Source organism: Heptranchias perlo, chromosome 7 (assembly GCF_035084215.1).
Source record: "Heptranchias perlo isolate sHepPer1 chromosome 7, sHepPer1.hap1, whole genome shotgun sequence".
Classification (NCBI taxonomy): domain Eukaryota; kingdom Metazoa; phylum Chordata; class Chondrichthyes; order Hexanchiformes; family Hexanchidae; genus Heptranchias; species Heptranchias perlo.
The window spans coordinates 53,735,230-53,761,707 of NC_090331.1; the positions used below are offsets into that span (position 1 = coordinate 53,735,230).

Genomic DNA, 26,478 nt, shown 5'->3' on the forward strand with positions numbered 1-26,478 from the left:
TAGGCATTCGATAAGGTGCCACATAAAAGATTACTGCACAAGAGCTCATGGTGTTGGGGGGTAATATACTGGCATGGATATAGGATTGGCTAACTAACAGAAAAAAAGAGTCGGGATAAATGGGTCATTTTCAAAATGGCAATCTGTAACTAGTGGGGTGCCGCAGGGCTCAGTGCTGGGGCCTCAACTATTTACAATATATAATCAATGACTTGGATGAAGGAACAGAGTGTCTTGTGGCCAAATTTGCTGATTATACAAAGAAAGGTGGAAAAGCAAGTTGCGATGAGGACACAAAGTGTCTGCAAAGAGATATTAACAGGTTAAGTGAATGGGCAAAAATTTGGCAGATGGAATATAATGTGGGAAAATGTGAAGTCATCCACTTTGGGAGGAAAAATAAAAAAGCAAAATATTATTTGAATGGAGAAATACTACAAAATGCTGCGGTACAGAAGGATCTGGATGTCCTCGTACATGAAACACAAAAAGTCAACATACAGGTGCAGCAGGTAATCCGGAAGGCAATCGGAATATTGGCCTTTATTTCTAGGGGGATGGAGTATAAAAGCAGGGAAGTCATGCTACAACTGTACAGGGTGCTGGTGAGACCACACCTGGAGTGCTGCGTACAGTTCTGGTGCCCTTATTTAAGGAAAGACATACTTGCATTGGAAGCAGTTCAGAGAAGGTTCACTAGGTTGATTCCGGGTATGGAAGGGTTGTCTTATGAGGAAAGATTGAACAGGTTGGGTCTATACTCATTGGGGTCTAGAAGAATGAGGAGATCTTATTGAAACATACAAGATTCTGAGGGGACTTGAAAGGGTAGATGCTGAGAGGATGTTACCCCTCATGGGGGAATCTAAAACTATGGGGCATAGTCTTAGAATAAAGGGTCACCCGTTTAAAACGGAAATGAGGAGGAATTTCTTCTCCCAGAGGGTCGTGATTCTTTGGAATTCTTTAACCCAAAAAGCTGTGGAGGCTGAGTCATTGAATACATTCAAGGCTGAGTTAGACAAATTTTTGATCAGCAAGGGAGTCAAAGGATATGGGGAAAAGGCGGGAAAGTGGAGTTGAGGTAAAAATCAGATCAGCCATGATCTCACTGAATGGCGGAGCAGGCTTGAGGGGCCAAATGGCCTACTCCTATCTCTTATGGTCTTATGAAGTCAATGCCTTCAGGAAAGAAGGGGAGGTGACAAATGGACATTGTTCCACTTTGGAGGTGGGGTGGGAGGCAGTGAGTAGAGCAGTTCTGCAGGTATTTGTTCTTGGGCCCCATGTTTAAATTGGTCATACATAATTGGTCATAAATAATACATTACTCCCAAGTGTTATAAAATGTGCTGACGACACCCAGCCATGTTACCATATAACTGGTGCAGGAGAACATCCTAAGGAATCGGGACAAATTACGAAAATGTAAATAATCCAGCAGTAAGAGTTTTAAGTAATGAAAAGAAGCTCACAGAACTGAATTTATGTTCATCAGAAGAAGCTTGATGAGTGGAAGGGGAGGAACTAAAACTTTAGATCCTTAACATCTAAAGGATGCTAAGCAGCATGAATATAAATTAGTTAACTTAGCTCTAATTGCTGAACCAGAGAACACTAGTACTTCTTCTCCATTCTCCAACAGTTAAGTGTAAGAAACCCTCAGTAAAACAGTTACTGATCAAACAAACATTCTATGCAACATGGGAAGTCAACATTGCTCTATGCAAGAAAAGCATACTTCATGAAGTTTTAATAAAGAATCAAAAAATGGTGGAAATGTCAGTGCAAACTGGGAGAATGCAATTTATTTAGCATAAGTGAAAATACAAAATCAGCCAATCACAATGTGCCTGAGATAATGATCATTTACACTTCCAAAGCAATTAACAAGCCACTGGACCGCTATGAAGTTCCCAAGTTTAAGAAACAAAGGCCTGAAGTGGAAATACAATTGCTAAAGGCACATTTGTTTTCTAGGGGGTTCTGGGGACATGCCCCCCACCCAAAAAAAACTGACACTTGAATTGGTGAATTGTCTGGTAATTTTGGAATCTCCAATGAACATGGACATCTCATTTTTTTCTATCTAAAAAGGGACATTTGCTAAATTTTATTGAAAACTATTCTCTGCCATTTAGGAATTAATTGTATGTTTTTTAAAAATTTGTTCATGGGATGTGGGCGTCGCTGGCGAGGCAGGCATTTATTGCCCATCCCTAATTGCCCTTGAGAAGGTGGTGGTGAGCTGCCCTCTTGAACTGCTGCAGTTAAAATTATACTTTAAAACTTCTTTCTCCCAGTAGCACGAAATTATCTATTCCTGGGAGAAAAATGTTTTAGTTCATTTTCTTTGTTAAAGAAATTGCCCAGCTAGCAAATAGAGGTTTGAATCCCATCTTACTGACCATGGGATCATTCTAGTCACAGCTGTAGGCAACATATCTAGATTATGCACACTCCTTCCAAATATACTACCTCCCTCCTGTGAGTGTGCTGAACTGTGGTACATTTTTAGGGCATGCTTCCCTGGAAAATTGAATTTTTACATAAAGCTGGGACATTGTTTAAAACTAATTGTTTAAAACTAAACAATTATATTTCACAACTGATTTTTAATCTTCCAAAAAAATCTAAGTGAAATTTAGATTTTCAACAGGCCATTTCTTCCCCAAAAATGACTTCAATTGTCATGCCTGCCACCTCAATTCAGAGGCACTCTGTTCCTTTGGACCCCAGAGAGTGTAGCACATACAAATAGTCACCCAGTTGACCGGGACACTCTTTCCTTCTCCAATCATACCACTACGTAATGGCACTTATCCCCCCAGCACTCCCACCTCCCCCCCAACCCCCCAACCAAGTTCAAGCTGGTACTTTTTTTTCCTACACTTAGATTAAGCTAGTATTGTTCATCCCAGCCAATGTTAGCACTCTCCTCCTCACCACCCCCCCCCCCCCTCAAACGTCTCAGTTAAACAGACACTCTCCTTCCTCTCCACCAAAAATACTGTCCCCAGCTTCTCTCCTCTTCCCCCACCCCCAAAAGTACCACACTCAACTTTTTCTGCCTTCCTTTTCACTACATCTCCCTTGTTCCTTTAATGCCACTTCTACACAAGCTCTGCTGAAATTAAGTAATTCTGGCAGCTGCATACTGTAGATGGGAATTCTTGTTCTCATGAGAATTCCAGCTTGCAGCAACTGGATTCACTTCCAGTAGCAGAACTCAAGTAGGACTAGCTTTTAGGGGATGCGGGAGGCCTCGTATGCACTGATTTTTGTGTGCCAACACAAAATGTACCCCCCAAAACACTGAATCCACATCAAACATGAACTATTGGTATGTTCAGTAATAAGCAACATGATAATCAGATATTCTATGATTTACATGAAATGTTATATCAAATTTTATTGTAGTAATGCAATGGAAGTACAGAACTCAAATAGTTGAGTTCTTATGTAACCATAATATAATCTGCTCTCTTCATAAACCAAGAACCCAATGGGGTATCACCCATAAACCCCACTGTAGGAGGCGTTAACGACGAGGACGAGGATGAGAATGAGGAAGCACCAAGCGAATCACTAAGCAATGGTGAGTATGTTTAGTATTTTGCTATTCACTTTCCAAAGTTGTCCCTTTCTCTTGGTCTTTGTTTTTCTTTGTCCATTTTAATTGGACCACTTATCCATTTTGGGGACTGCCTTTTAGTTTGCTTTTATTTAACATTGGTATATAGTTGTCCTGCATACTTATCTATACACAAGTATTGCATATAGCATGTCATGATTTAAATGTCTAGGGTGGTGCATTAAATGTACCAATGCCAAGAAAAATCAGCTGTCACACTTTTCTGATTGCCTCAAATACAGAAAAGGTATCATATGTTATCAAATCAGGAATGAAAACTTGCACAAAACTAACCAATTCAACGGCACCAATGTGGTAGCAGCAGTTACCACACAGCGGACCAAGTTCATATCACTCAATTTATATATATATTTTTTAAAAACTGTTTCAGCTCCAGTTGAGTACTTAGCAGTGTATGATTCATAATGCATTTTTAAAAATTCAACTTATTTATAAAGTCAGTGCCTATGTTAGAACTGCCTTAGAGAAGCTTCCTGGCACTGGATTGCTCTAACTTTGGGCTTAAATTTTGCTCACTGGAAGAACTGGGAAATCAACTCCTCATGCAACAGCTAGTGTGCAACAGATGACAGTTCTGTAACGTCATCTACTTTTCCATGGAAGTTAAAGTTTAGATTATACCTCAGACCTATACAAGTCAATGGCAATATTGTACAACATGCCGCTATAATTTTGCAGACCTACTGTGAGGCATATTATTAGAGACCCGAAACCAGCCTAAGCATCTAAAACATTGCTTTAGCACCTAAAATGTCTGCTAATTAGGGACTCTTGTTCACCCATGTGTTTGGTGTCTGTTCTCTGCTGGGGTATGGGAGGTTACTGCTACCACATTGGTGCCATTGAATTGGTTAGTTTTGTGCAAGTTTTCAGTCCTGATTTGAGATATCATTAGCGACAGTTACACCAAGTGGCTAGTATCTCCAAGAAGCCAGCCATCCAACCTTTGTTTTCCTTTAAAGAGAACGGTCATAGTTGATTGCATCAAAATTAAAGCATCAGATGTAATCCTCACCCCTCAGGAAACATGCACTGTGCTGCTTTATTTTAGCGTGGTGGGCATGTTGTTGGAATAAAGGCCTTTCCTATTTAGAAAGAACTCGGATTTATATCATGCCTCAACACATCAAGACATCCCAAAGCACTTCACAGTCAATGGATTACTTTTGAAGTGAAATCACTGTTCTGCAGGCAAACATAGCAGCCAATTTCGAAGTCCCACTGCACTGAGCATTAGTCTAGATTATGTGCCCAAGTCCATACCAGAACTTTTACTGAGTGTGCTGCACTATCGGAGGCGCTGTCTTTCAGATGAGATGTTAAACCGAGGTCCCATCTGCCTGCTCAGATGGACGTAAAAGATGACACGGAGCAGGGGAGTTCGTCCAGTGTCCTGGCCAACATTTATCCCACAACCAGCATCACTAAAACAGATTATATGCTCATTTACCTCATTGCTGTTTGTGGGACCTTGCTGTGTGCAAATTGGCTGCTGAGTTTGCCTGCAAAAATAACTGTGACTGCACTTCAAAAGTACTTCATTAGCTGTGAAACACTTTGGGACATTGAGGTCACGAAAGCTGCTGTATAAATGAAAGTTCTTTCTTTTCTTTCAAACAGGAAATATAAAAAAAGGGCATTACTGCAAACAATGTGACATATCCATTACAACATGGCTAAAATAAAAAACCTTGGTTTTATAGTCTGTCATGTAACTCGCTTCAGTTCAAAACAAACATGCAAATATGGTGATGCCCAAAGCACTCATTGGGAGGAGGGGAGGTGTAGCCATTTTTGCGTCAACACCGATGGATAGGGCAAAATTACAGGTGAAGAAAATAATCAAATATTATTTGTCACATAACTCTCACACAATACGAAGAGTTTAACTAGCACAGACAGCAATTTTTCCCTGAGTTTGTTTCATCTAGTATTTAAAAGCAGAGATATATTCTACCAGAATGCTCCCTCCAGATTGCTACAATTGAATTCAACTCTCTGCAGTGACTAGAATTCTGATCTGCCAACCAAAGCTTAAAATCTGTTTAATCAGTTCTGATCACAAACATGAAGGAAGACAATCCAGTTCAAGGAGAACAAATAGCTCCATCCACTTTGCCACGTCCTGCAACCAGAGATATGCAGTGTCATTGGAAAAGAAACCAAAATTTATTCATAGAATCATAGAAGTTACAACATGGAAACAAGCCCTTCGGCCCAACATGTCCATGTCGCCCAGTTTATACCACTAAGCTAGTCCCAATTGCCTGCACTTGGCCCATATCCCTCGATACCCATCTTACCCATGTAACTGTCCAAATGCTTTTTAAAAGACAAAATTGTACCTGCCTCTACTACTGCCTCTGGCAGCTCGTTCCAGACACTCACCACCCTTTGAGTGAAAAAATTGCCCCTCTGGACCCTTTTGTATCTCTCCCCTCTCACCTTAAATCTATGCCCCCTCGTTATAGACTCCCCTACCTTTGGGAAAAGATTCTGACTATCTACCTTATCTATGCCCCTCATTATTTTATAGACTTCTATAAGATCACCCCTTAACCTCCTACTCTCCAGGGAAAAAAGTCCCAGTCTGTCTAACCTCTCCCTATAAGTCAAACCATCAAGTCCCGGTAGCATCCTAGTAAATCTTTTCTGCACTCTTTCTAGTTTAATAATATCCTTTCTATAATAGGGTGACCAGAACTGTACACAGTATTCCAAGTGTGGCCTCACCAATGCCCTGTACAACTTCAACAAGACATCCCAACTCCTGCATTCAATGTTCTGACCAATGAAACCAAGCATGCCGAATGCCTTCTTCACCACCCTATCCACCTGTGACTCCACTTTCAAGGAGCTATGAACCTGTACTCCTAGATCTCTTTGTTCTATAACTCTCCCCAACGCCCTACCATTAACGGAGTAGGTCCTGGCCCGATTCGATCTACCAAAATGCATCACCTCACATTTATCTAAATTAAACTCCATCTGCCATTCATCGGCCCACTGGCCCAATTTATCACGATCCCGTTGCAATCCTAGATAACCTTCTTCACTGTCCACAATGCCACCAATCTTGGTGTCATCTGCAAACTTACTAACCATGCCTCCTAAATTCTCATCCAAATCATTAATATAAATAACAAATAACAGCGGACCCAGCACCGATCCCTGAGGCACACCGCTGGACACAGGCATCCAGTATGAAAAACAACCCTCTACAACCACCCTCTGTCTTCTGTCGTCAAGCCAATTTTGTATCCAATTGGCTACCTCACCTTGGATCCCGTGAGATTTAACCTTATGTAACAACCCTACCATGCGGTACCTTGTCAAAGGCTTTGCTGAAGTCCATGTAGACCACGTCTACTGCACAGCCCTCATCTATCTTCTTGGTTATCCCTTCAAAAAACTCAATCAAATTCGTGAGACATGATTTTCCTCTCACAAAACCATGTTGACTGTTCCTAATTAGTCCCTGCCTCTCCAAATGCCTGTAGATCCTGTCTCTCAGAATACCCTCTAACAACTTACCCACTACAGATGTCAGGCTCACCGGTGTCTGTAGTTCCCAGGCTTTTCCCTGCCACCCTTCTTAAACAAAGGCACAACATTTGCTACCCTCCAATCTTCAGGCACCTCACCTGTAGCGGTGGATGATTCAAATATCTCTGCTAGGGGACCCGCAATTTCCTCCCTAACCTCCCATAACGTCCTGGGATACATTTCATCAGGTCCCGGAGATTTATCTACCTTGATGCGCGTTAAGACTTCCAGCACCTCCCTCTCTGTAATATGTACACTCCTCAAGACATCACTATTTATTTCCCCAAGTTCCCTAACATCCATGCCTTTCTCAACCGTATCTCTTTACCATTGCAGAAACCTACATGAAGATTAGCAGCAACAAATAGGAGCAAGTAAAATGGAGAAAACAGAAGTTTGTGGTTAAAAAACATACAGATAGACATACGCACATAATCACTGCTAGAGTAGTAAGTTCTTTCTAACACTACTGCTGCATGGCAGACCCAAAGCCTTTATTTATTTCCATGCCTTTTTAAAAAAAATGTCTCACACAAATATTATTTTCATGTGAAAGGGTGCAATGTTACTCATGAAATATTTGCAAGAAACTGACTTGTCTGATCATTTTATCTCTCTCCCTAGAAGCAAAGTGCCTCAGGAACTTCCTGTGACACTGTTCTGATTGAAAATTTACGGTAAAGAGAATAATTGATGCATACCATGCCCCATCCTCTATGGCACAGTGAACTCATGTACCAATGCACTGCACCTCTGTGCTGCCTCCAGAGCTGATTTTGAAAAGCTTCTGCTTTGCCAATACTATTTGCAGTGTTACATCCTATTTACATCTATTTATACTGTGGGGCAGATTCAACAAAAACAGAACCACATACGTACAAGGTTTGCACATGCATAGTTGATTAAAAGTCACAAACATGACTTTAAAATCAGCCATGTATGTGCAAACCTTGTGTATGGTTGCATTTGGGACTTTTGTCATTCTCGTTAACACCTTCGTCTACGTTGGGGCCGAAACACATTGCTGAGATCTCAACCTGCTGCAGCAAAGATGGCGGAACCACTCAAAGGCAACTGTTGATCTTTGCTGTTGCTGGCACTATGCCGGTGAGAAGAGGGTTACAATGCCTCCAATGACACTTGCAGCAGGTAATTTATATTAGAGTTAAGTCTCTGACAAGATACTTACCTTTGGAGGTAACTCTATTAAGATATCTGCACATGCAGGTTGCATCTTCAATGTGTGATAACTTAAAAATTCCAACTTTTACAAAGACTTTATATAATTTGTGGGCTCCAATACTCAAATTACTAAATTGCCAAAATTGAAAAATCATGAGAGAAAATGGCTGAAATTTGCAGCCAGAAAAGCACATTAGCCATCTCAACCACATAACCATATGGAGTTAAATTTTCACTCAAAAGGGTCATTTTTCATACTGCCATCAACTTCAATTTCACTACTAAAAAAAGTACTGATCTGAGTTTAAAGGTCACATGTTCCTTTTTGCAGAAACATCTCAGTTGAAAAGTGCTTACATTAGGTGACAAGTAAGCAAATCTGTTATTATGAAGTAAACTGGGCCTGACAGTTTAATGCAGCTGTCCACAATTTTGAATTCGAACGCAAAATCTTTGAAAAACTGTTAAACAACTTCAACTTGTGAAAAATTGACAAGCAATGTTTGAAATACCGTTGTGCATACATTGCTTGCATGCAGTAGTTCAGATCACTCCATAATGAGTCATGGAATGGTACAAAATACCAAAATAGCATGGTGATAAATTACAGCTACTGCAAATGATGTAACAGCTTTTATAATGGAAAACCGAGCAGTAAACCCATTAGAATACAAAATTCAGTAGTCTTCAAACTAAGGTCTCCATTCCACCAGAAGATATGCTGGATTATATGAAATAGCCATTGACAGATATGATAACTGTTCTTACATTTCACAATCATTTTTGTTCTGCTTTATAGTTACTTGAGAATTTAAAATTAATTCTTCAACATCAATTACCTGAAGTAGCATTCAATTTAAAATTTAGAAAAATTCCATTACTGGAAGTGCACATTATGTGGAAAAAATACATAAAACAGAACAAAACCTGCCCTAAATCTTCAGTTACAGTTTAGTTTTTCTTTTGATCCTTGGGGCTCGATTTTCGCACCCCCGAGCAGGTGCATTCGTGGCAGGGGGGCTGCGAAAATCAGGGATTCCCAGGGCGGGTCTGGAGCCCGGCTCCAACACGCCCACTTCCGGGTTCCCCAGTGACGCGCTGACATGCGCGCGCAGCCCCCGCATGTGGGACTCCCGCCAGCAATTAAAGCCGGCGGGGTGCCACTTAAAGTAATCATTAAGGTATTTCAGGTCGTTTAGTGACCTGATTAACATGACATTTTAGGAGGGGTGGGATTTTCCAAACAACTGGGACTGTTTCACGTACTGGGGGAAATACACCCAGTTCAAATGGACGTGTTGCAGCCATCAGCCAGTGGCAGCTGCAAAGGTCCATTTGACAGGTGGGTTGGGGTGGGGGGGGGGGGGAGGGACCCTCACTCATTGTCCAAAGTGACAGAGTGGCCTCCTGCAAAGTTTGGCCTCCACCACCCTCCTCCTAACAATAAAATTCACCAACTTGCACACTTACCCCGGTGTCCAGACACATGTACCTACCTTGCGGACCCCCTCAAATGTACATCTTCCGGATGGGAGCTGCCGTAGCTGCAGTCATGACCTCCTCGGAGGACGAACAGCATCACCAGCCTCACTGGCCACCTCTGAGACGTGGAGCCCCACAACACAGTGCTGTGGCACATCCACCTGCACAGCAGGAGGGAGGGCAACCGCAGAGAGAGATGCGTCGCAGAAGGCACTATCCTCGCCACAGGGTCCACAGACCCAGGCTCAGCTTCCTGGACCTCTCTGAGCAGCTGTGCACATGGAGGCTCAGAGTCACTCGACATGTAGTTGTGGACATCTGCAGCCTCCTTCATGCCGAGCTGCTCCCGGCTGGCCCGAGCACCATCTTCTTACCTGTCGCTGTCAAAGTCACCACTGTCCTCAACAACTTCTCCTCTGCATCCTTCCAGCATGCCACCGGGGACATCACCAGGGTCTCAGTCGTCTGCACAAAAGAGCCCTGCAAATACACCTACACCCACTCTGCAGTGACACAATGGGTGGCATCAGTTGTGGGTCTTCAGAGTGATCCTCAGGAAAGGGCATTATTGCACAAACCAGACAAGATTCGCAGACATGGCAGTAGTGGTGACAATATAATATGTTATGTGAGTTGATCAGAAATTAAATATAGGCAAAAACCATGACAAACCCTCAAACACCATTGTGCATCCCCTTCATGCTCACGACACATTTGCCTTACGCTTCCTACTGCACATGTGTGATGCATGCCCTGTGGCTGCAGCACAGGTGGTGGCAGATTGAGTGAGGCTGACCGTGAAAGAGATGCACGAGAGGGAGAGTATGAGATAGAGCCATGAGAATGTATGAGAATTGGGTTGAGTGGTAGTGGTGGGATGAGTACTGGCGAGGTGAGTAAGTGTACTCACTTCGGCTGACCTACTTAGGTCATTGCAGCGCCTCCTGCACTGTATGCAGGTGCACGATATGTTGGTGGTGCAGGTGACCTCCTCTGCCACCTCGAGCCAGGCCTTCTTGGTGGCAGAGGCAGGCCGCTTCCTCCCGCCCGCCGGGGGGGGGGGGGGGGGGGGGTGGAAGGAGGATCTCTGTCCTCCTCACCCCATCCAGTAAGAGCTGGAGTGAGGCATCATTAAACCTGGGAGCAGCCTTCCCCCTGGGATGCTCCATGCTGTAATTTTTCCTATTTCCTGCAGCGTCAGTCAGTGGAGGACTGCCCCTTTAAATAGGGCTCCTCCAGATGACAGCCTATGCTGCGCATGCGCAGTCCGCCACTTTCCAGCGCGAAACCCAGAAGCACAGGTAAGTGGTTCCAATTAGCCTGCGATTCCATGCGGAGCACCCCGATTTCACTGGGCGTGTTATCCACGCGCCCAGTCGACCCCCCGCTGCGAACCTGCCACCCTAATATCGGGCCCTTGGTGTCTGATCAAAATAATTCAATGAATAAAGTCAGAATCATTTGTTTCTCTTCTATAATTTGATGAAAAACTAGTTCCTCTGAAATTTCTAATGTTTAAAAAAAAATATCATGGACCACCACAGAAGATACTGAAACAGCTGCATATTACCTCCCAGAAATGGTTATGACACCTTTGATATATCAAAGTTTTTGGGAACTACATTTGAATCTGGCCTCACAAATGCTATTTCTGTTCAGTAGAGTCAAGGAGCTATACTCTCTCCCCTCCCCAAGCCAAAAATATATTTCAGTGAAATTGTCATTGACTGATTTAAAATTTGCAACTCAGGAACCTATTCCCAAATGATCAGAAAAGCGAACAATCACAAACTACCAGTCTACATATTTAGTTCTTTTTCAAAGCTACCAATCAAGTTACTTATGCATAAAATTATCCAAGTCCCGTTGGAAAACTGTTAGGAAGCTTTGCCACAGAGATGCAGGTCAGAGGCTTGAATTTTATTCCTTTCTGGAACTTGCTGGGCTTTCCCTCCCTATTTATTTTTCAGGCTTCCATGCATCAGAAGTGATTCATTTATATTTCCCCAACACAGACAGCTCTTTGTTTCGGTAACTGAGGCAAAAATAAAATCATAAAATATTGCCACAAATCACCCAAGATGTAGATTGTTCCAAATGGAAACCAGTTCCGGGGAAGCAATGAATTATTTTAAACTCCGAAAAGGAAAATCTTCACGATTCTCTTAACTTGGATTTAATTATGCACATCCGTCTCCAGGGTTGTATCATTTCATTGTAAACTCTTAATGATAAATATTCAAGTTAATATTCAGTGCCACATATGGTGCTGCTGTTTGTTGGATTTGCTAATGCTTTCAGGGTGGCATTTTACCCATCCACATCCTGTCACTCATGTACATCAAGGAGAACAGTAATAGTCAGAGAGAATGGGCAGGGAAAGAGGGGGTGTAAAGAACAAGATCCAGTCAATGATGCATCAATGTGGGCCAAGAGGAAGAGAAATGGAAATTTTAGTGGTACAGCATTGCAGCCCCACAACAGTTAATACTTTTCAGGTCACGTAAATGAAGTTCCAGTAATAAAATATGTAGAAATTTTTATTACATCATCTGCACAGTCATTTATGTTTTTCCCATCACCAGTTTTCCCTGTCCTTGCTGGAGTACGACTAAATGTTTCTCAAATTTCACAGAGACACCAGTGTTTTTTCTTTGCACATTCTCTTCAAAATATTTACAAGTGTAAGGATTCTAAACACACACTATCTTAATCAGTACTGGAACCAACATGCAAGGGTATATAGTGGACCATTAAACTAGTTTATTTCACAATAACTTTACCTCATCACTTTTTTTTTTAAGTGCATAATGCATTATAAAGATCTATAAATATGATGAGCCATAATTTGCTGTAGCAGGTCATCTAATGGTGTCTGCCGTTAGTTAAGACTTGCCGTTGCACATTTTGGTTTTTAATTTTTTGTGTGTGGTAATTTGCTGTGCCGAGACGTTATCAGCTCGCACTGAGGGAAACAGGGCAAGCGTGTATCTCCTTAACCAATCAGACTGAAGGAGAGAAACTAACAGTGCAAGGACTGAGAAGGAAGTGTAATTAGAGTGGATGAATTCAATGTCAAATCAGGTACAGAAAGAGAGAGAAAGATTGGATTAAGAGAGGAAAGAGAGAGAAAGGAAAAGTAAATTAAAAAATTTAAAATTTTACATTTTTAAAATCTCCAACAATTAATACCAGAAGGAATGAGACTCCATACTTGTAATAGTTAATTTTCACTGTCAGAGGGGCTGGCTGGCAGTAATTAACACATCACATGGTTAAAAGGGTATTTAAGCTGAAATGGACAAGACTTAAACTTTCTGTGGTGAGTTTAGTTTGTGTCTACTGTGCAAATAAAGCAACTTCACACCATTCAATGCATTTCAATGGTGAGGCAGGCAACGAGATGCCGTTTTGACAAAGCTAACGGCGGAGCAGCACAACTCTGACAGCAACATTTGCATATTTGAGTTCAACCGCGCATCTGCCCTTTGCCTGAAGTTGCTGTACCATTTGTGCATAAATAACAGCGAGTGCCATTAGCCTCACCATTATTTAACAGCAAATTATGATCCAATATATTTCCAGTAAATGCACTGACCATGACTTGTTTGTAGTTTTGTCATCAGTTCAGCCCACTCGTGAGATACAAATCATATCCTACAGGTCTTTATTTTAATTCCTCTACTTGGCTTCTTGTACCAGTTACCTAATGTTGTTTATACAGAGTATCAGTGCAATACTGTTTGGGCATATAGAATTGAGTTATACCACCTACTGTTTGTGGTTCATAAATATGTGTCTGGATAGGGTAAGTCTACATTTATTCAGACCACTGCATGTGGGATTGCGTTATACTACAATTGACCTTATACTCGAATCCTGTAGTAAATTTCCAGATATACCCATTTCAAAAGGACAATTCACCTCAGGAGTGTTCAGAACTGTTTTGCAAAGAAACAATAAAGCAACAATACTTATAACATGTTTACCCTCTCCCACTTAGAGTCTAGGAGCAGAGCACTATAGAAGTCAGTTCAACAAAACTTTTCACCTCTATTCATCTCAATCAACATCACTAAAAATCCATTTTATCTCTGTCATTTATCTCATTACTGTTTGTGGGACTTTTCAGTATGCAAATTGACAGCCGGGTTTCCCTACATTACACTAATGACTGCACTTCAAAAAAAGTATTCAATTGACTGAAGGACTTTGGGATGTCATGAACAACACTATATAAATGCATATTTTTCTTTCTTTTCTCTTTACATAGGACCTTGGACTACTGGATGCTCTAACCAAGTTTCAATGTAAGTACAGAAACATGATGCCATATATTGTGATGTACCCCACGGTGAAAAAAACAGTTTAGATATTATTGGCTGCAGTAGCTGCACACTGTACCCCCATTTCCCGATGGCCTCACTGTCAGCACCATTTTTGAAAGCAAAAAGGCACCTGCAGCTTTAGAATATGAAAAAATTGGCGTTTAATTAGTGATTACACTCCAAGGCCATAAGGATAGATGGAAATGGAAAATGAACGTTTAGTCTACATTCAGTCCAAGCTATATTTCACCCAAGAGTGCTTGATGATAGAAGTTGCAACCCGATATCCTTCACATTAATGGGCATCCAACAATACAAAATTGTACTAAAAATTTGATTTAAACATAACTGACCTAAATGTAAAACAAAATCAAAAGCAAAATACTGCAGATGCTGGAAATCTAGTTGGTTCTGTACTGATATCATAGGCTAGTGCTTTTAGTAACAGATATAAAGATAACTCGTTTAGTTTGAGTCATTTTTCCCTACTCTTAATCAAAATGCTAATGGTGTTGACTAAAATGAGGAAGATCTTAATCATCTGTTTAACAATAAAGCAGAACTGACTACCAAGATAAAACTCATTCCTCTGCTGTCACTTCAGCTTCCCTGCCTCCACTCATCCAACCCTTCGCCATGTTGACACGCATAACAAGGAACTGAAATTGTATACTGTACAGAGATTTATATACGTATGCTGAGAAGGTCAAGGTAGAGGTCCGACAAATAGTTGTCAATCATAGAAGAGGCTAGTCACCCCCTAAGTACAACCTAACTATCCCACATAACAGGAATTAATTTAGAGCTGTAGAGATAGTGAACTGTGCACCAGAGTCACAGCAGTGTTCAATGCAGTACCATAAGTTTAAGACTGCTTGGAGCTTTTCGCATGGACCACACTCTGAAGCTCGCCAACCTTCTTGTCTTTGGAGCATGAATTGAGAGACAGGGAACTACGTTCATTTGGATCCATTCCCTTGCAGGATTTGTTTCCTTGTTGGAGGAGGAGATTTAGAGACAGAAGGCTTCTCTGGCCAGTCTCTTACTCATGCAGTGCAGCAATACTGATGTCATTGTAAGCCAGCTGTCATATCATCAGCACAATTTTCCATTATGGCCTTTCTGTACCTTTTCTGTCAAGAGTTCCAATGTTCCATGAAGCCAGTTTGGTTTTTCTTATTGCCTGTTTAATGACTCTGTATTTAGTTGACCCATCTGTTAGGAGGCTAGCAATGTTTTAGGACATCTTTTCTAGCCCCTTCCCTGTGTATGAACTTATAAGGATGCTGCAGGCTCTAACATTCAACACCAAGTAGCCAGGATCCCAAGCTGCCTACATGCAACTTCGCAGCTACAGCTCCCAGTGTCATCATGCCTGCCACTTCATCACTTGCCCACTTGGCTTCATTTCTACAACAGTTTCACAGAGAACCTGGCAATTACTTGAGCAAACAGTCCTTGCCTCAGTATTTGACTTCAACCTATCACAGCTTCCTTCTTTTGAGCAAATGAAACAAAACATCCGAACTGAAGTTCAGGGCAGATTGCAACAAAGGAATTATTCTGGTCTGCAGTAGTTTGTCGTGTTAATTAGTCATAATTTCCTTCACAAAATTATTTCTCACAATCCTGCAAGTTCTCACTGTTTGTACTGGTGCAAAATTCAGCTATGTTCTTAGAGATACCGAGGCATTTAAAGCACTATATCTATCAGCAAGTGGGTTGTCATCGCCTTCCATTAATAAATCTTTTCATTACACGTAGGGTACTATTATCTGTTATAACTCTTCTGGTTCCCACTTCTCAACTGGTTTTGATTTATAATGACAGACCAAAAGCCCACCTTTGTAACTATACCATCTTGCTATTACAAGCTATGTGTCCCTGATACCTCAAGTGGCCTAAGCCCTTGTTTTCTTTAGTGAAAGATCTGTTTGTTGAGCCTCTGCTAGCTCAAGATGGTCTAAACTAGCCAGGTTCCCCTTGTTGACCCTCTTAAATTACTGGTCATTCTACACAAAGTGTGGTCATACCAGTTTTACCATACACCCAGTACTATGTAATCCTCTAGTGGGCTACCGGTTCACTGAGACTGGATGCAAGAATGCCCTCATAATCCATGTCTAGGGTGTTGTTTCATAGCCAGCAGTCACTTGGCTGAATTCAGTCTTCCTGATTAGCACCTAGGCCAACAATCGCCTGCCCTGTGCCGCTCTTTGTTACAGCTGTAGCAGCTGAGAATCTGGCATCAACCAATGGGGTCCTATTCTGTGGCATGTTTCTCCAACTATTGGGGTTGGAGGCCAAAACCCAGGGAGGAATCAGATTGCCTATATGGTTGCCAGGTTTGTGATTTATAAACAACTTAAAAAGGGAAGATAAATTTCTCAAGCTCATACACCTGCAAAATACTCTTTAAATTTAACCATTATCTTCTTTCTACTTCTGTCAAAGTTCAGGAATAAAAGACAACTTGTAAAATCTGAACACAGTGCTGTTGTAACAGTTTACCTCCAAAACTTGTTTTCATCTACACTCACCACTGCAGTTTGTCACTCAAAGACCAAAGTGCCCCTTGCCCCCTCTTAGTGCAGTCCTGACTAATTGAGTCCAGGCTGAAGTCGGCATCCATTTGAACATAAGATCCTCAATATTTGGATCCTCAGGTGCCGATACAAATCAATTGGGACAGATGGGCCTTTCAAATCAATAGCTCAGAGATCCTCTCGTGCCACACAAAACCATAATACTATAGGGGGAAGGCACCATCATATTCCACTGATTGCAGTACTCACTATTTTGAACAATGGGCCATACTAAATTACAAGGTGAGTATGCCAACAATGCAATATCATCCATGAAAAAGGAGCACTGTAATTCTTTTAGAAATACCTAGAACGGTCTGAGATCATCCCTTATAATGCCATCCAACAAAGCACTGATGAAGATGGGCGATGGTGGATAGCATTGCCTTACTTTTCTTTAAAACGAATTAAGTTCAGTGTGTCACTCATCTATCCTTACACAGATTTTGGAACTGGAGTACACAATCCAGGTAAAATCCAGATTTGGTCATGTATTCCCATATTTTTGCAGCCATTTCATAAGTTCTGCATGAAGCACAGGCCGAAAACCTTACAAAACAATCTAAATGGTTTCTCCTGAGCTTTATGATGCTTCATAATCTCGTTTAAAGCCACAACTTGTCCTTCATATTCCTCACAATTGCAAATGCAGCCTGTTCCTTTCTGATTAGTCAATGGAACTCCAAAGAATCCAATATGCAAGAATCATCTTGAATCATTGTGTAGTTTTGGGCTCACTACAATTCCCCCTTCTTTTCAATAGAAGCCATAACAGTGTGTCTTAGATAGGGTCCTCTTAGATAGGGTCCTGTTTATCAGTCTTAGAAAAAAAAGTCCTGGAACTATGCTCCAAGGCCATACCATTCTCCCTCACCTGGATGCAGCAGTCAAATGCTGATGGTCTCCCCCTTTCTCTGTACGTACTTCAATTTCATTTGTCATCATCTTTAATTGACTGCCTTACTCTTTCTTCCACTCAGTCTCTCCTTCCTTCTGCATGTCTCCTGTTTTCTTTGTCTGCGTCTCACATCTAGTTTCTCTCCCTCCCTCTCTGTATTTCTCTCTTCCCTCCTTCTTTTCCTCTCCCCTCCCAGAGAGGGACCAGGAACTTCAGGCACTAACCCTCGGATGGATGCAGATAATAATCCCTCCCTTTATTGTGTACAAACCTTATTATAAAAGTTTAAGAAAAATGGTGACCAAAAAAATAATTGAATTGGTTCCACTTTTTAAAAAAAAATTGGTAGATTTTCTTCACTGGTCACAATTAGAATTCTGAGTTGGATGATGTGCTGTTTTATAAGGACAGGACCATTATATTATGTAATGCACAATGTATTACTTGGATGCAAAGATGAAGCCGTGTTTTTTTTTAAAAACAGGCCATAGTCTAATTGCTGCTAAGTAAACACAGGGTAAGGTCAGAGTTTATTTGCTTTTTGCTGAGGGAAATGTGCACATATAAAGCTTCATGAAAATTTCAGGCTGCAGTTCTGGATCTAGAGTGAAATGCCTGGCTTATTTACTTTCTTTTTAAAAACTGCAATATATCTCTTCTCTTTCAGGAATATCAATCCACCTCTTAAGATTTTCAACCTCTTGGCTGCTCAGGGATTTTCAAATTACCCCCTCTGATATTGTCCAGAGTCTACTATTGACCAGAATGACGATGATTTGCTGCTGTTTTGCTTTGAACCAATCAGAATTGAAAGTTAGAGAATGTATGAATCAAAAATGTGCAAATCAGAAACTACTAATCTTGCAAAAGCAACCAATTCTGAATAACCAGTCAGGTGAACGTACCAAGAAAATAAAGCAAATGTGAACCAATCAAATCACCCAAGATACTTTTTTGAAAATATACCAATTTTTAAGTGACTAAAATTTCTAATGACCAAAGATTTTAAAGAAAATAAAAACAATATGATTAAATTAACCGGTTGTATTGTCTTTTAATACTTTGAAGTTTTTACTTGAATATCTCAGCCTCTAAAAGCTTAGGCTTGATATTTTTGGCTAGAGCCTTGATGTTGTCTGCTGAAGGCAGGGCCTGCTGTCTGAGCATGTGCAATGTGCATAACTTTCCAGGATAGATCAGCATTATTTAGTCAGACCAATTGTTTCTCTTCAGCTTTCAGCAATACTTGATTGCTTTTTTTTCCAAATAATTTTGAAAAAAAAGCAAAGAACAAATTTCAATAAGTTTTATTCAGGTAAAGTTTATTTGCGTTTTTTTTTAAAAAGGTGAGTTTGATGGCGAGAGACTTCTCTCATTCAGGTTTGAGTTCTCTTTTCAAAAGAAATAAAGTGATTTTTGAAAGCTTCTCAGGCAAACAGAAAGGCTCTGTGATTTATTTATAGTTAAAAAATGTAAACATTCCAACTATTGACAACTGATAGAAAAGAGAAAAGAAACAAAATTGGGGTAAAATATTTTAATACTCTAATGCAACTGTTCCACGTGGTTTGCAAAATTGAGGCAATATACATTAGAAAAAAAAAATCAGCATCACAACAGTCTTCTAGCCTTACCCCCTCCTCAGAATGCTTTATTGTTTTATATATTTATTATATTGCTAAAAAAACCTAAATCTTATCTTGTGATGTAGTTTTCTGCTTTTTTACCTTTTCACCATAACTACTCACCTTTACAAATAATACAGCACTTGAAAGAAGAGGTAAATGTATTGTAAATTAAAAAGTTTTCCTCCCCCACTAGGAGCACATTATATTTTGATGAGCAGAATTATTTTCTTGAAAAATGGAATTTTGCACCCAGCAACATGCCAAGCTGTAGTTTAATTAACACATGATTTAGAAGAGCCTTTTCTGGCTTAATCACTGTTACCCAGCTTTCAAACTAATTGATATCATGGACACATAGGCACAGACAATTTTCAGTCAACACACTAACCGGCTCTTAAAAATTAACAAGCTTCAAACAAAGACAGTTGACTTCTCACGTGCTAATTTTTTATGGAGTCAAATGTTCATAACGTTTGTGGAATAGCTGATCTCCAAAATGAACAACTAATTGGGTAGAATGAGATTTCAGCAATTGTCAACAAATGGGACTCCGCTTTCTGTAGCTGTCTCTTGGAAATATGTTGACACTTCCAGATGAGACTTTTATAGTAAAAGCTTTGTTTTATAAGTTTTAGGTGTTCACAGAGGACATCTTTGATTTTAGAAACTAGTCGAATTCTTTTCATCTAAATGCCTTAAAAGGATTTAGAGAAAAAGCCTATAATGGCTTTTATCAGCCAAAGCATATAGATATTAATAAACAGACTTTTATAATCACAATCCTTATATCACCTATAAAAGAGGTTTACTGAATTAAAGTAACTCAATTTTGAATTGTTTTCAATGATAAAGTAATTGCTACATAATGAAATATATTTTTGTAAACTCAGTATTATTCAATAAGTTTAAGTGCAATTGTAAGCTGGTAGTAAAAGAGGTTTAACGTCTTAACGTTTATGAAAGACAAAATGGAAGCATTCTACTTCCGTTCAGACACTTCCGTTGTGTACTCTCAAACCCCACATTCTTTAGCTATGTCACTGTAGTTTATTTGACCATCAACAGAGCAGACAGTAAAGCAGTAAGTAGCCTGCATCTGTAAATCTACAAATCTCAGCTTCTGGTAATATGGATAGGCAAGTCTGACTATAAATTTAAATGCAAATCATATTCACATCTGTTTATTTTAAAAATAGATGTGAGGCAAAACAATTCTCTCTACAGGTTAGCAATTCTAGTCCATCAACAAAACCTCTTCAGGCTTCAAAAGTCACACTTTTTCATATTTCCTGTTTAATACAAGAAATTTAGCATACAAATCTTTCAACACAGTTGCTAAATCAGCTAGTCTTCAGGAAAAAGACTGAACTTAAGGCTCACGTTAGCACTTTGCTCAAAAACCTACATATTCCAATTCTCATAGTTTTTGCTTCATGTAAAAGATACATCTCCGGTTCTCCTCTTCTTCAAAAAAAAATATTCACTAAGTGGGATGTGATAGCAGCACAAAAGTGGATATAGCTATTACACCAACATAAAGTTTAATCTAAAAATTAAACCCCTTTAAATTCTACTGCCACCGAAAATAATGAAAAGCAGGAGGGAACTTTTTTACCACTTCATTAAAACTACTATTCTCAATTTGGGCTAGCTGAGAACATTGAAGCCACATGTTGCCGCCCTGGTGTAGTTTTATTTTGATTTCCGTACGCTCCATTGTACTGTGCTGAGGAAGATATTACAGTCTCACAACAATCTCTGTATCTGATGCTGAAATTTCACAGACCAAATAAAGTGCTCAGCTATTAATCCACTATTCCAATAAAATTATGTTAAACACTTAGCCATACACCTCTACAGTACTATCTTTATGTTCCTTTACATTATGAAATTAATTTAATTTGGAGTCAGTTACTCAAGAATTGAAGACATTTTGTCATTAATAAAATTGGGATATTCAAAAGTTTAGAATTCTCAAAATACACCTCATTTTATTGCCAAGTTTATTATTCTCCCAGTTTTCAAAAAGGGTTGAACAGAATATTCACTTGTGGAAAGAGTTTACTGAAATAGGCCAATGTTAAACTTCCACAAATCGGATCTGTTCTCCAACAACGTGTCATGTTCAAAAATACTGTTAGCATGGTATTGATTTTATTGATCTAAATTTTATGTTCTGAAAGTAGAGTACATGTATGGAAGCTTACTTCCTGTAATAACGATTCAGTACTTAAAGTACTGTTATAGTGCTGAATATTGTGTAACAGAATACCTCTTTTGTCATATCAGCATTTTACAGAAAGATTAGCACTTTTCTGGATTGTCGTATTTTTGCTGCAAATCCACAGAAGTATATTTTACAAGAGCTTCCTTCAGAAAAAAGTCACATCACAATATAGCATGTGTGTCTTCTGTTCTGAACCAGGTCAAATGTTATACCCAGAATTTTACATAAACCAGAAGCAGCACAATTGATTTTTAAATTAATTTACATCGTGTCTGATAAAATACTTCCAAACACAGTAAAGATGTTTGTCCCATGTTTGTTTTGCATTTTGTTTCAAAACAGCTTATGCTCAACATTTTTTGTATATGACTGCTAGATACTGCAAACTTCAGTCCTACATTCACATTTCAGTTCCTCTAAATCGCTTGTGGTTTTAACTAGAGTACTCTGTAAAATAAAGCTTCATCTGTTGTAGACTTTTTGATCCTTCAAGATTTAGATTGGCTACAAATATTAATTCACTGAAATATTGGGAATACCAAAGGCACCATTTATCAGCTTTATGTTTAAATTAACTTTGCTTACCTTCAGAATGTTTCAGTCTATTTCAAAGCTTTAAATTTGTACAGTTCCCTGAATTTCTTTCTGCTTGCTTCCTGTTAGCTGTATGTTGAACGTCAGACTTCCTCACCGCACCTCACTGAGATCTGTGGTCTCACAACAGTAGTTAGAGTCATAGTTGAACAACACTATTGGCTTGTTTCCACCTTCTAAAATCACGTACAAGTAAATGTAAAGCTGACCTAAAAAGAAATGTCTTTAGTACACAAGTTTAGTGCACTTGTCATATGCTTCTGCCTGAAATATATTGACAATGTGCACCATTTGGAACATATGCTATTAATTTAAAAAGACTTGCATTTATATAGTACCTTTCATGACCTCACGACATTGGCGTTTTACAGCCAATGAAGTACTTTTGAAGTGCAGTCGCCGTTGTAATGTAGGAATGCATTTAATGTACATGCAGATACATGACATTCCCTTCAGTTTAAAAGTTATTTATTTTTATTTGGCATGTTTGATAATTAGGCTTTTTTTACATTTCACAACTCCACAAATCCCCTAGAAGTGAAGACTCTGGCCATGCTAGAATTCGCTGGTTTTCTTCTGACTATCCCAGCTACTGGGAATTCCAGAACTGTAACTTATAAGTAAAAAGTAATGCTTGCGACAGTAGTATTTATAGCTGAACCAAAACTGTGGGTAGCCTTTTATTTTCACATCAACACATAAAATATCTTTAAACAGGAGTCATTTTCCTCATACAATTTTTGCTGAGATATAATTTATACTTCCTATATTTTTGCAAGAGATCTCATTTTTTAAAAAAAAGTTCACATCTCTCACATTTGCTAAATTACTTGATCCACAAAGGAAGCAGCCAACATCCTTTTGACAGCTTGCTACACAGCAGAAAGCTGCTCAATTTCCTCTTAAGTTTTTTTTAGGGTTCTGTCATCTGCAAAGTTTACATGTCTGGGCAAATCAAAGTACACAGAGTTGTATATCACTCAAAAAGAAGTATCTGTACACATTCAGGTGAATACTCAAATTTACAAGTACATTCCCATAGGTACATAAATAGTTGGGTATATTACCCTCTTACCACAAACATGTGGACAAAATACCTGTGGGGATATGCCAGTCAGACTAAGTAATACATGGATTTGAGAATGTTTCAAAGTATGTGGACTCCTTTCTTGTGGGCTCACTGCATCCCATTTCTCCACCTGTATTTGTTCTTTTACCCACCTCCCTACCTATTACTCCAGGAAAAATCGAGAGACAGAATCATCAGTGCTCCAATACCTGTTCCAACAACACTGCAAACCATTTGCTAAAGCAGCCTAAATCACCATAGATACAGTGCATTAATCAGCATTTAGATCCTCCTAATATCAAAATGCTAAATATGACAGTTTAATTGTTCTATACTATTCAAACTTAAATAAGGTAACCAGATTTGTAATGTGAAGGAATACAAGGAGTGCATTAAACAAAAATCACCTTTCAGGTGCAATAGTCTTTATTCTGTGATTAGAGTAATCCATGCAATCAGGAAATTAAAAGAACCCTTGTGACTTCTCCCTTCCCACCTTATTTCACAGCCTTCTATTCTTTTAGATCAGCAAATATTAAATCAGTGTGAAGGTAACGGAAAAAAAAACAGGTCATCCTAATTGTCCTTTAGCTATTCTCACACAGGGTGCCTCGTATATGTCTTTGATTTCTCTCGTTATGCCTCCTTTTGTCTCCTACCAAAATCACTTCTGCCATTCAACCATCTCCGGTTCTCCACCCAAGCACTTCGCAGGTCATTCTATTTCTTTTTCAGGTGTGTGTATTTTTTCCCCTTCCCCCTGTTCTGTTTCTTTTTAAATTGCTGTTCATCTGTAATATCTTCCAGTCCTGAGGAATGGTCTTAAGACCTGAAACGTCGACTGACTGACTTCTGTTTCTCCACAGATGCTGCCTGACCTGCTGAGTATTTCCAGATTAATGTGAAGAGTTCAACTTGAAACCAAAAGCTACCTTTCTCTTTTCAAATGCTGGCTGAGATGAAGTGCATTTTTAGCATTTTCTGTTTTTAATCTTTCATCCATTGGTCCTGTGCATTTATTCAAGTGATAGTTTTTTGGTCACCAGAAAGATAATCTAGGTGCATTTTAAAGAGAGAGATCTACTTGCCAAGCACAAGTAACTTTGGAATTTTTTCCCTAGCATCTAAACTTGCACCTCAAGGAATGTAAAAGGAATTACACCAATAAATTTTAAATCTCAAACTTGGTCAGGAATTACAAATGTGATGACTTCTGTCCGCATACCATATTGGATTATAGTTGGTCAGAGACTAGAACGCAACTCATTCAACCTGCTGGTCAACAAAGTAAGAATTACAATAGCGTTTTACAGGGGGTAATCTTCAATTTAATGGTATCCATAGATTCAAACAGAGGAATATAGGAGCTCATGCACAACTGGATTCAGTTCTTAGGTTGGATCTAAAGACAATCTAAACTTCGCAGGCCACTAACCTGAATTCAGATATGAGGATGCTCCCCTACTTAACTTACTGTGACAAAAGAATCTTAAAAGGAGCACTGGGAGTGATAATACTGTGATGTATTTGAAAGTGGAACAGAAGTCAGAGGAATAGGAGATAGTCCAAGGTGGGATCTGGAGATGGGCACCAAGTCGGTGGCCTCAGTGATGGAGAGGGTCACCAGCAGTCAGGCAAGTTTCAATCATGCTCAAGATGCCAATTTGTTCCTCCATGATGAGGTCATGGATGGGGACAGCCTTGTTCTCAAGTGAGCAAACATTTTGCAGAGTGAAGCAAGGGGGGAGGGTGAAAAGAAGTCTATTGCATAGTTCAGGATGGACAATGGGAGACTTGCTGCTATAGGGATGGAGAAAGAGGCAGATAGGATGCAAATGGAATGGGACAGGGCAGGAAGAAGAGCTCTGGGAAAACAGAATGATAGAGTTGGGTATCTGCTGGTGTATAGCCAATGGCAAGTACTGCTGTGGGTACAGTGAAAGATGCCCAGCTTGTGGCAGAGGAAGGCCATGAGCCAGTCCAGTAGTGACCAGATGGCATAGCTCAGTGACAGCCTCTTTAGTGAAACAGAGGCAGCAAACCAAAGACTTCTCTGACATACTTAGGTTAGAGCATTGGCATCTGTAAATGATGGTCCAGGGCTACTGACAAGTGTGGACAAAATGTCTCAGGTGTCAGTGCACCTGAATTTGCACCCCTCAGAACCAGTCTTTCTCTGCTAAATTGTGGAGCACAGTTGGGAATCCCCAAAGATACTTCCATCCTTAGCACTTTGCTACAATTTCAATTTGCATAGCAGTAAGCAATAGTGCAGAGGAAAGTTTCGTGAAAAAATTTTCTCATGCAAAAATGGTGCCCTCCACAGCAACAAAAACTAATGCAGAAAACAAAACGCAACTAAATATTTTACTTGCTGAAAAAAAAAGTATGAAGTTTTGCTACAGAAACCTAGCTATATTATCCAAATTCAGCAAACCAGGCCAATGGATTAGGCACCCCACCCGCCAAATTTTATACGGATACTGAGAGTGCCAGGGAGAGAAGAGCATTTACTTTTCTTTCACTCAGGAACTGCAGCAAATTTGAATATTGAGTTGTCAAGGAAAAAAAAGGGCCTTAGTTTAAATATTAGGGCTAAGGGGCCAATTAAAAAACAAAAATATCACCAAAAGATGCTTCATATAGGGAAAGGAAGAATTGAATGAGACCTACCAGGCTGCATTATTCAAGACAGGATACATGGTACATTGGAACAACGCATGAATGCTTAGATCGTTCCCAATCACAAAAAAGGGACAGGCCAATGAATTATGTAATCAAGGTGTGAGAACACTGATTAAATTTAACTGTCGCTCTGAGTGGCAGAAAACTGTTCCAGGCAGTGTGTCAGGAATACAGGCAATTCAGTAACACATCCAAAAATTGGACATGTGAAACTATTTCACTGAAGAAGCAGGGCCTACTGAATCAGAAAACTAGGAATACGGCTATAGACTGAATAAATTAAATGCAGGTTTATGGACACAATCTAAATTCTGTTTGAAATATCTTGAGAATTAACCTTTGTAGAAAATCATTTTTGTGTTCCTTTGAGGTACAGATGTGGATCTGCAAATATTTCAGTAAAAATGCTGAGAATAGCATTAAGCATTATCACATATGCAGTGACATGAACCTCATATGCAAGCAAATATATAAATTCGGCTCTAGCCATTTCACATGAAAGTGTGGTTTATGTAGTGACCACTAGGAAGCAGATGACTTATGTCCATCCCATCATACCATTTTAGGTTTCTTGTCACCCACATCTCCCTGTTTTGTAA

General features: G+C 39.7%; 1 protein-coding gene across 2 annotated transcripts in view; it reads right to left on the reverse strand.

Annotated features, from left to right (window-relative positions):
• The window catches only part of LOC137323723 (WAS/WASL-interacting protein family member 1-like), an 84,076-nt gene that overhangs the window by 39,185 nt on the left and 18,413 nt on the right, over positions 1-26,478 (reverse strand). The window contains exon 2 of one of the 2 annotated variants that reach the window (XM_067987579.1): positions 22,117-22,238. The exons of the other annotated variant lie outside the window; for it this stretch is intronic. The gene's annotated coding sequence lies outside the window, so the exon portion shown is untranslated. The remainder of the gene's footprint in view (positions 1-22,116; positions 22,239-26,478) is intronic. 2 annotated transcript variants of the gene reach the window in all.